Genomic DNA, 11,856 nt, shown 5'->3' with positions numbered 1-11,856 from the left:
GTATCCTGGAGTCGAATGGTTTCTGGCCAGGAAGAGCGTTTCAGGAGAGCTGGGAGGCCAGCCCCGAGGTGCCGGAGGATGGCCAGGCGTGGGTGGGGTGTGTGTGCCGGCTGGCCTCGGATTTTCCCCGAGGGCGGGACCGCGCCTGGCCTTAGTGGGAATAAAGGCTCCGTAAGGGTGCGGCCGCCCGGGAAAGCCGTCCACCAGCTCTGGCCCAGGGGCCAGACGCCTCTCCCTCGCCCACCCCGCCGCTGTTGCCGCTCCAGGAGGGCGCCCCGGGACGCGCGTGGCCGTGAGTGTCTAAGGGTGCGGCCCGCGGGTCAGCCGTTCCCCCCCCCCCAGTCGCCCCTCCCCGTTTCTCCCGCTGGGGGCGCTGAGGACTAATGGGAGACCCGAGACCGGAGAAAATCTGGGGGGGAGGGGTAAAGTGGAAAGAGAGAGGGGTTGGGGAGCAGGGTGAGGGGCATAGAAGGAGGTGGGGCCGGAGAACAGGAAGTATCCCCAAGAAAGTAGGCGAACAGCATGGGGAGGGCGGGTCTGGAGCCGGGCGAGGGCCGGAGGGCTGGGCCCCCAGTGGGCTTCGGGCTGGCACCTGTGGGCTGCCCTGCCTCGCTTCCAGCAGCAGTTTTCCCTTCTCCCCCTTGCCTTCGTACCTCCCCTTAGCCCACTTCCAATCAGCTCGCCTCCTCCACCCTCTCTCCACTCCACTTCTGCGTGTTCCTTTCCTCACACACAACATATGCACACCCCCCCCATTGGTATTTATACCCCCACCCCACATTTTACACTTCAGAGAGAGAAAAAGAGAGAGAGCAAGCGAGAGCACCTGTGGGGGGGGGGAGGGAACCAGAGGCGGAGGGAGAAGTAGGGTCCCCTCGGAGCAGGGAGCCTCAGGTGGGACTCCATCCCAGGACCCTGGGATCATGACCTGCTGAGCCACCCAGGTGCCCCGGACCCCTCTACTTTCTTGTGGGACAGGCGTGTACCCCCCTTCTGCCCTTTGGAGGATAAGAGGATTGAAGAGACTGTCACTGCTCAGGCAACAGGCAGAGGAGCACTAGCAGGGCCTAAAAACCAGTTCAGTCAGTGGGCGTGGGTGGGACCCGCTCTGTGGGCTGAGCATGGCCAAACTCTGGGGCACCACGTGGCAACTGCGCCCTCAGCCTTTGTTGGGTAGGGTTTTTTTTTTTGGAAATCAAGCCAAACCACTCTCCCTCTCTTCTTCCCCCAAAACACACACTCAAAGAAACCTCAAAGAATCAAAGGAACGTGACAGACCCTCCCCACTTTGGGTTCCATTATATATTTCACTGTGAAGCCATCCTACTTTGTTGATAATCAAGGGCAGGATGAGTTAGAGGGAGACCACCCCACACCCCAAGCCTCTTTAGTAGCCTTCTTTATACACTAATTGTCATCCGTAATGACCCTGCCCTTCCCACACCCAAGTTCATTCACTTTCCACACTTAGACCTCTGCTGTCAGGCACGCATGCACCCCTACCTCCCGCATTTCACACTATCACCAACCCTCCACCCTGATTGTGCGTCTCCACACAGTGGGCACCCCAGAACCCCACAAATAAACCTATCCCCGTACATAGACTTCCTGTTTCTTACTCACCCTCCTTCCACACACGCACAAATCATCCCTCACAATGCCTTCCGGTACAGAGGTCTCCTCATACCCCCTCCACCACATATCCTTTCTCCCCTACCCTTGGGCCTGCTTGCCTGACACCCTCAATCCACACCCCCTAAAAAACACACTTGTTCTCCCCTCCCCACATACCTTTGCTTCCTTACACTCGGTACACACTCCTTCTATACAAAGTCCTGCCCGCCTTCTGCAAAATTCTTCCGTACAAAAGATTCCAACGTAGTTCCACTGCACTCTCCAAGAACTTTCCTCTCACAGGACACACACCTCCTCGTACACACATGGTCCCGCCCAAGTTCATCCCACTCCTTCACTTGGCAGACATCTACCACACCTTCCCTTCCATCCCACGCTGGACCTGTCCAGAAACAAAGATACAATCTTTCAAGACACTGCTTTAATGGTCAGCTTGATGTATTTTTATTTATTTATTTATTTATATTTATTATTATTATTTATTTCTGTATTTATATTTTGTGAGTAAAGCGATAGAAGTTTGTTGAGTGAACATATAGAAAAAATTCTCAAGAGTGAGAGGGGTCCCAACAGTGTTGTTTAGCTTGATTTATTTTTAAAAATTTATTTTTAAAAATTCACCTGGGTGGCTGAGTCGGTCAAGCATCTGACTTTGGCTTAGATATGATCTCAGGCTCCTGGGAACGAGCCACACATCTACTTCTCACTCAGTGGGGAGTCTGCTTGTCTCTCTGCATTTGCCCCTTGCCCTGCTTGTACTTTTTTCCTCCCTCTCTTCCTCTCAAATAAATAATAATAGAAAATGGAATCCACCTACACCATCACCTATCAGATTAAGTTAGAGATCATTACCCAACCAGAATCCACTGTTCTTGACTTCTGTTACCAAAGATTAGTCTTGTCTGTTTTTGAAACTTACATAAATAGAATCATAGAACATATATTCTTTTGTGTCTGGCATTTTCCTTTCAATATTCTATTTATGAATTACTCGTGTTTTTGTAGCAGTTTATTCTTTTTTTCTATTTAATGATTCCTTTGTAAATCCATCACACTTTATCCTTTCTTCTGGTGAGGTGCCAGGGAAAATGTAAAATTTTTAAACATGGATGTTGATTGCCATGTTAATTCCAGCCTGTAATCTTGTGCCTCTGTGTTGTGACATCTGTCTGTCAGCCCAGCTGACTTTGATTTCTGCTTATGTACTAGTCAACTCGGTCTATAAAGGAAAGCTGTTTTTCTACACTCACAATACTTCTGACACAAATTATGTTGATTTCTCATGCTAAGCAATTCTGCAGCTCTCTCGAGCTACCAACTGGGTGTCCTACAATTTAATTCAATTCTGATGTTAACTACCCAGAGTTATTGCAGATCCTATAGGTTAAGCTTCACTCCCCAAATCTACCCATCACCACCAGCTTCAAATACAGTTGCAGGGAGTGGATCCCCATATTACCCAGTTAGGACTGACTTGGGCACAAATCAAGGATTCCCACGATTGCCGCCTTGATAATTTGCTATGGAGTTTTATAAAATTTAGGCAAACACTTAACTATTACCAATTTGTTGTAAAGGATATTTTAAGTACAAATACAATATAAATTGAACAGCAGATGAAGAGGTACTTAGATCTTCAAGGGTCCTTAGTTCAAAAGCTGTCCCTATGGAGTTTGGTTCATACAACCCTCTTGGCACATGGATATGTTTGCCAATCTGGAAGCTTTCGAAACCCCTTCCATGAGGGTTTTTATGGAGGTTTTATTAAGTAGTTATGGTTAATTAAATCATTGGCCATTGATAATTAGCTCAATCCCCAACCCTTCTTCCCTCTCAGGAGGGGTGTGTGTGTGTGTGTGTGCGCGCGCATATATGCGTTCATGTGTGTGTCTGAGTTCTACCTTTTAATCACATGGTTCCTCTGGCAACCAGCTCCCATTCTCTAAGGTTAGCTCATTAGCATAAAGTCAGGTGTGATGCAAGGTGCTTATCCTGAGTAACAAAAGATACTCCTCTCATACCTACTGCACAGGAAGTTGCAAGCATTTTACACTCTGTGCCAAGGGAGGTCTTGCTGACTCAGTTGGTAGGGCACATGACTCTTGATCTCAGGATTGAGTTCAAGCCGCCTGTTGGGGGTAGAGTTAACTTAAAAAAAATTTTTTTTAAACAAATACACCAGTCTTTCTAAAAGAATCTTTTTAAAAAATTATTTGTTTATTGATTGATTTTAAAGAGATAGAAAGAAAGAGAGAGAGAGCACACAAACAGAGGAGCAGAGGGAGAAACTAAAGCAGACTTCCTGCTGAGCACAGCCTGATGCAGGGGTTGATCTTGCAACCCTGAGAAGATCATGACTTGAGCCAAAATCCAGAGCTGGCTGCTTAATGGACTGAGCCACGCAGGTGCCACCCTGCCCCCAAATAATCTTAAAAAAAAAAGAAGAAGAAATTCCGTCAGGACCTGAGCCTAAACCAAGAGTCTGTCATTTAACCAACTGAGCACCCAATTGCACACACATATACATTTCCTATTATGTCACATCACTGGCTGCCAAAACAAGATACCACATACGGGTCTGCAACAAACATTTTTTTTTTTTTCATAGTTCATAGTTCTGGAGGCTGAAAGTCTAAGATCAAGATCTTGGCAGGGCTGGTTTCTTCTGAGGTCTCTCTCCTTTGCTTATTGTTGGACATCTTCTCCCTGTGTCTTCACAGGATCTTCCATGTGACATATTTGGTCTACTTCCTCTTCTTATAACGACACCAATGAGGGGCACTTGGGTGGCACAGTCAGTTGAATAGGTGACTCTTGGTTTGGGTTCAGGTGGTGATCTCGGGGTCCTGGGACTGAGCCTCTTGCAAGCTCTCTCTTTCAAATAGATAAACAAATCTTACAAAAAAAAAAAAAAAAGGACACCAATCAGATTGGATTAGGACTATACCCTAATGGCCTCATTTTAATGTAATTATCTTTTTAAAGGCCTTGTCTTTAAATACGGTCACATTCTGAGATAGTAGGGAAGGTAGGACTTTACATACAAACGTGAAGGAACACAATTCTGGCCACAAAAGCATAGCAATAACTTTAAATTGTACAAGACAGTGACCATTATTACATAAGATATCTCACTAACCGAAATAAATATATTCCTAATTTTCTTCTCAACTGAATCAAAAAACTGCCAGCAGCCACTCCAGTTCCACCTGACATGGATGGAAATTGATGGAAAGACCATTAGAGTAAAACCTGATAGGCCTAAATGGCTGTGAGCAAATAGCTTACTTTTGCCAATTTTTCAAAATGACCAAGTCAACACATTGCGAGGGCCCCTTGAAGGGCCATGGGAGGAGGAAGCAGAGTAAAAGAAGTGTTCTGAAGCTGAAGCCTCATTAGCTTCTTAGCAAATCCAACTGTGGTAGAAGATCTGTGGCAGACAGATTGTCACCAGTGTCTGTTCTCGCCACTGAGGGTTGGTTTAACATCGTCACCTTGTCATGGTTTAGATAGACCTGCCAGATAATGGAACAGCTGTGACAACATTACAAAAATTAGTGAGCTACATTGTGCTATCAAAGATCTAGGGGAACACTGGGTTAGACTGTGACAAGATAACACCTGTTGCCCACACGTAGATCCAAGACCCCACCCCACTATAGGAGTAGACACTTGGTTTGCACCTCCCCTCACTGCACTATTGTGCCTCCTGGACCAGAGTCCACCATCCCAAGGTCAGAGTAACCTCAATCCTAACGAGGAGTGGGGGGCTCAACACTGAAAGTATGTTGTTTCTGTGTAGACATGGATCAGTGGACAGGGGCTTGGGTGAGACACATGGCTCACCTCTCCCAAGTCCTTAGCAAACAACATCCTCCCCCACAGCCAGAGGCTAGCCTGCTACACACTTACCTGATTTGCTACAGATGCAGATATAAATTAGGATTAAGCTGATGAAGATTGTTGGGATGATCCATGGAGTTTCCAGGATGGATGAAGGTTGGTCGGCGTCTCGGACATTAATTGATGGTTCTAAAACAAAAAGTGAAAACCCTGTCAAAACAACAACAGCAACACTGATGATTGCCAGACAGGATACTTGCAAGGGGGAGGGGGGATTGGTGAAAAAGATAAAGGAGTTTAAGAATCCACTTGAAGACCACCGACTAATGTATAGAATTGTTGAATCATTAGACTGTACATGTGAAATTAATGTATTTTATATGTTAAATATATTTCAATAAAAAATAATAAAATACCTTCCTGAGTACCCACTTTCCCCAGGCAGTCCATGTTACCCCCAAATTTATTGATTCGTGATGTAGTAGCCCCTCTATCAGATCCCGACTATCCCCCCCTCCCTAGTCGCACATTCTCCCCCACCTTCTCTCCACCCGATTTCCAGACTCTAATTCATACACAGGTGTAACCCCTACATGGTTCAATCCCCACATTTGGCTTAGCCTAAGGTCAAAGTTCAGCCTGTAATCCTTTGGCTTCAGAGCAATTTACTAGCTGAATGGCTTCATTTCTGATTCATAGGATTGGCTGAGTAAAATGCTTCCTGGGGAAATATCATCCAGCAGTTCCTAATTTATCTTTCATACATTTCTGTGTCTCGGGAAGCTAGAGCTTTTTACAAAAACTCTGGCAAATCTGAGGTAGTTTTATTTTACTATAGGTTCATATATCATTAAGTCATTGGTAATCTGTCTTATTTTTTTAAAATGTATTTTATTTATTTATTTTTAATATGTTTTTTAAGTAGCCTCCACACCCAGCATGGGGCTTGAACTCACCACCCTGGGATCAAGAGTCTGATGCGCCACCAACTGAGCCAGCCAGGTGCCCCTGTTGCTAATCATGTGGAAGTGGGACCAGCCTGCTGTGGGGAGCCTCTGGATGTCACGCACAAAGGTACGGGGCTGCAGTATGCATAGCCATGTTTATCTGTCCTATGCTACCTGCTTGGCGATGTGGGTAGAGAAAGAGAAACATGGTTTGAAAAGTAGGGACTGTGCCTAGTCCAACAGGAAATTATTCTAATCATCAAATGATTCTCTTTGCCCCTCTCCTCACAACTAAAGATATGTGAATAGTTTTCTATTGCTGTGTGACAGATGACAAACTCTTCTGCTTTAATGGCACTCAGTCATTAGCTCACAGATCTGTAGGTCAGAAGTCTAGCATGACGAGTTTAGGTTATCTGCTTGGGTCCTACGAGGCTGTGATTAAGATGTTGGTCAGGTCCCAGGTGATCCTTTAAAGAAAAGAGTTGAGGGGTGCCTGGGTGTCTCAGTCAGTTGGACGTCTGCCTTCGGCTCAGGTCATGATCTCAGGATGATGGGTTCGAGCCCTACATTGGGCTCACTCCTCAGCAGAGAAGTCTGCTTCTCCTTCTCCCTCTATCCCTGCTCATGTGCTCTCTCTTGCTCACTCACTTTCTCTTTAAAAAAATATAAATAAATAAGTAAATAAAAGAAAAGAGTTGAATAGGAGAAGTTTGCCCCTTCAGAAGCTCCAAGAAGCCAAACTTGTGGCTTTCTTCACAAATCCACATGAAGGTATTCAGTGGGCATCTGGGGTTAGAAAAGCTCCCAGTCAGATCAGCCCCTGTCAGAAAGCTCTATTTTAGGGGTGCCTGGGCGGCTCAGTCATTAAGCGTCTGCGTTCAGCCCAGATCATGATCCCAGGGTCCTGGGATCGAGCCCCGCATCGGGCTCCCTGCTTGGTGGGAAATGTGATTTTCCCTCAGACTCCCCCCTGCTTGTGTTCTGTGTCTCATTGTCTCTCTCTCTCTCTCTGTCAAATAAATAAATAAATAATATCTTAAAAAAAAAAAGTGGGGATGCCTGGGTGTCTTAGTCCTTGGATGTCTGCCTTCGGCTCAGGTCATGATCCCAGGGTCCTGGGATCGAGCCCACATCAGGCTTCCTGCTTGGTGGGAAGACTGCTTCTTCCTCTTCCACTCCCCCTGCTTGTGTTCCCTCTCTCACTATCTCTCTCTCTGTCAAATAATAAATAAAATCTTAAGAAAAAAAATGAAAGCGCTATTGCCAAAAACCACAGTTCAGTAGGAACATTCAGTCTGCTTACAGGGGTCTTGTCCAGGCCAATAAGGCTGCAAAGCGGGAGGCAAGCCCTGCAGGGACTCAGGGGTGTTTTGGTGGAAGCATCCACTGGTAGCAAGAAGGTCAGTTTTCTCACAGGTGTCCCCCTGAAATTGCTTAGAGTAGCTAGAGCTGGCTGCTGATTTGATGTGTGCTTGACAAGTCTTTGCCCCTTGATTTCTTCATCTGTGAAGTGGAATCATAGGAAGGATTGGCTCTTAACCTTAAGAGAGGAGTTCACACATGAACTAGGTCCCAAACTCTCATACCTCTCATTTGTTCTTCTAAGGGCTTGTGCATCTTTCCTAAAAATCATGTCTTCACTTTCCTGTAAGAGGCCTGTATCCTTGTTCCCCTTTCTCTGTTAAGATGGTATTTAAGACAATTCTAAACAGCCTCAGGAGTTATTTTGTCCCTGGGCCTCTCCCATGTGCACATGAGGTGTACATAGTAATAAACTTACATTTCTTTTTCTCGTGTTACTCTGTCTTATGACAGCGGTCTCGGCCAAGAACTCAGAAGGGTAGAGTGAAAATTATTTTCCTCCCCTGCAATACGAATATTAAAAACAAAACAAAACAAACAACTTCCTGTCCCATCTGAGGGTTTATCTGGCATGTGCTGTGGTGGTCGTGAGAACTCAGCCCTCAGGTCTTCAACTGCAGGCACTCACGTGACCACAGGCCCCGAGCCCCACTCTGAAGCCCATTGCTGTGGATGCGTCACGGTCACTCTCCCTAGGGCTGCTCCCAGCTGGACAGGGAATTAAGGCAGACCTCTTCCTGGGAGACAAGGGACTTCTCTGATGGCCCACTTCTACTTGAGGGATCCCTGAGAACTTGTGGGACTTTCCCTAGACTAGATAGCAGTACAGGATGCCACCACCCAAACTCTGCCCCTCCTGCACTTAAGGCCTGAACCGCTTTGATCTGAACGGTCTCCAGGAGCCCCCAGGCTTCCGCCATTATTCTCATGGGGGCTTCTGCCATTGAAACTCCTGCATGTTAATCCCATCTATGTTTCTGCTTCTAAGGACTGACCATCAGATGGTTTTACTGCCTGAAATTCTATGTCATTATATTTCAAGCTCTGATAACAACTAACATTGTACATTTCCTCTAAACATCAAAAGTGATAAGCTGCATTACTTGGTCACTTGGGCCTTAAATTCTTCTGCAAATTCAGCTTGTTGAATTGGTTTTCGTACTATGTAAGTAATTTGGGCAATGCTGTAAAGTGACATGTTTTGTTTGGTCATAGCTCTCGAAAACAGAAATTGCATCAAAATGTTATTCATTTGTGAAATCTTGAAAAAGTTTCACATCCTCAGGGTAATTCTGAAGCTTTGTTTCAGTTAGCACAGGAATCCATAAAAAGGTAGAAAGCACCGACTCTGACCTGAAAGGTGTAGGGAGGTAAAACTATTAGTAAGCCAAAGTTCAAGCTTCTTTGGTAGATCTGTTCTTGAGTAAATTTCTCAGTCCCTGTGGAAGATGGTTCTGAACTTCCTGCTTCTCAAGAGTACCATGATGTCCAGGAAGGGGACACTGTCTCTGTCATCGCAGCTGAATAGCTCCTTACAAGTTCTTTGCCCATAGGTGCATAGGCTTTCATGTGTACCAGGGACCCACCTGAAGGCCCAGCCCAATCTTTTGATGTATTATAATAGGATATGGATTTACAACACCAAATAAGAAGTAACTTTGCAAAACCAAAATCAAATTGAAAGCTAATCAAGTCTCTGGATCTAACAGCTGGTTTATAGAAAATATTGTCAGCAGAACCATAGAAACAGGCACAGGGATGCAACCAGCCAAGTCTAAGATATGAAAATTTTATAGGACCATCTTGTTTCTTCAACACATTAAGGACAAGGAGAAAAGTAAGAAGGCAGAGCATAAAAATGAAACCAGGCTGTCCAGATCTGGACCGAGTCATGAGCGTGGGATTGAAGCAAAGGGAGTGAACACCACTGAGGGAAACATGGAGGGGTCGGATGGGGAGAAAAGATCCCTTTAAGTCCCCCAGGCTCTGTGACCCCACAAGGAAACCTCCAAAGGGTTGGGCTGCCAAAGGGAGGAGCGTCCGTTCTCCATCCCTCCATCCTCAGCTCCTGATCCTCAACCTGATCCCCTCCACCTGTCTGAGGTCTGGGACAATGGCAGATTCTCCAGACCACTGTGTCCCCTGTTGCCGGATGTGCTCATTTGACAAGCATTTTGGGGGCAGCTACTGTGAGCAGAGCATGGGGCGGGGTAGAGGGCGAGCTGAAAGAGTACAAGACAGTTTCTGCCCTCTAGGACCTGACAGTCTAGCCAGACCCACAGGATGGTTAGCAGAAAGGGAACAGGCAAAGCTTCGGGGCATGTGATCCATGAATACAGGGCATGGCCTGGTCAGAGGCCTTCTGTGAAGAAGGCAGGACTTAGCAACAGGAAGGGTGAAGAGTGGGAGGATTTGAAGGAGGAGTCCTAAATCGGGGCTCTGCTTTCCAGAATGTCCAGAGAGTGAGGGGAGCAGTGCGAGGGAGGATTGCCACTTTAGGGTGATAAGAGTCAAAAACAGAGAGAGGCTGGGCTCTCCAGGACCTGAGGGGGAACAGCTTCTGTGGGCATCGACCTGGGAATCCACAAGCCCCACTAAAACACATGTGGAAGACAGACAGACAGACAGACACGCCTGAACAAAGAAAGAGGCAAAGCCCTATGCATCTGGTTTCCAAGATTTAGAAAAGGATGAAAAGGACCTGCCTGTCTTCCTTCACTAAGACAGAAACGTTCCCAGCAAGACTGTGGGGACACAGCATGGCAGGACGATGATGAGTTCAGTGAGAGAGAAGAAACTGTGCCTTCCAAGAATCATCCCACAGCCATGTTTGCAAGCCGGGGTAATAGCCAGGATGTTATCCAGGGACGCTGGGTGACTCAGTGGGTTAAGCATCTGACTGTCAGTGTCAGCCTGGTTTTGATCTCAGAGTTGTAAGTTCCAGCCCTTTGTTAGGGGCCTACTAAAAAAAAAAAAAAAAAACCAAAAACATATTATCACCTAGGGGTCAGAGGGAGGGATTGTGTGACACCAGGCCTGAAGCCATTCCCTCTTCCTGACCTTCGAGATTGCTCCTCTTTGGGAGATGGGACCCCCAGCAGCAGAAACAGGAGGGAAAGAGGGGATTCTGGGCTCGGGACTCACCCCTGTCATGTATTGGCATAATGTAGCTTGTGTGGACTTCCGTGGTGACGCCAGGAACTGGGAATTTAACGGTTCCAGATGGCAAAGGCCCTCGCACTGGAGCGGTCAGAGGCAACCCGTTGAAATGTTTCTGGGCAGTTTGGGACTCCAGGGTTGTTTGTTGGCCTCCAGGATCCAAGGCCCCTGAGACTTTCTCTGCAGGTTCTCAACTGCCAAGGAAGCAAATGCAGATTGAAAAGTCAGCAGGAACACAACGTTCATCCTTGCTCACCCATTGTTCTTTTTACTTTCACTCTCCAAGGGCAAACTCTTTTCCCAATTTGTCATTTAACCCACCAAACTTGGCTTTCCATTTCAGTAATTGCATAGAGGGCTGTCCTGCTCTTCAGTACTTCCGTTCACTCACTGGTGAATCATGGATTTCCTTCCCTGTCACACACACACGTCTACCTCTTCTTCTTTTTCTTCTTCTTTTTTTTAACAGTTGCATAGAATATCCTATGGTCTGCACTCAGCACTTGGAAAATACTTTCTTAAGGAGACTGATTCCCTTTCTATCTGATCATCAATCAGATACATCAATCTAGTTCATCAATTCTAGTTCATTGGAGAAAACCCTGGTATATTATGAATACATTCTATTTCATGAATCTATTCTATGTCATGAATAACTGCTCAGCTATGCATTTAATCAGGTTCCTGCTCTGTGTCCTCTGGGAGCGGGGACGAAATACTCACTGAGGTGGGTTCCTGTGACCTGTGTTTCAGATGAACTGCACATGGCACAGAGCCTGGGGCCACAATGAATGAGGAGTTTACAGGGCCAGCGAGGACCATCACTTTTCCTGGCCTACCCAGTTCCCTGTCCTCAGCCCTACCACACTGCATGGTAGGTATTATTAAATACATGTATATTCAGTAA

The 11,856-nt window shown here is 46.4% G+C and overlaps 1 long non-coding RNA gene across 1 annotated transcript; it reads left to right on the top strand.

The window, feature by feature from the left end:
• Nucleotides 1-108: 108 nt before the first annotated feature.
• On the top strand, nt 109-11,856 carry LOC309864639. The gene is made up of 3 exons (XR_014311657.1): nt 109-292; nt 6,401-6,552; nt 11,703-11,856. It is a non-coding gene; the product is annotated as an uncharacterized lncRNA (long non-coding RNA).

The sequence above is a fragment of the Mustela nivalis genome (genome assembly GCF_964662115.1).
Source record: "Mustela nivalis genome assembly, chromosome: 5".
Lineage (NCBI taxonomy): Eukaryota > Metazoa > Chordata > Mammalia > Carnivora > Mustelidae > Mustela > Mustela nivalis.
This window is presented reverse-complemented; position numbering and strand designations above follow the sequence as displayed.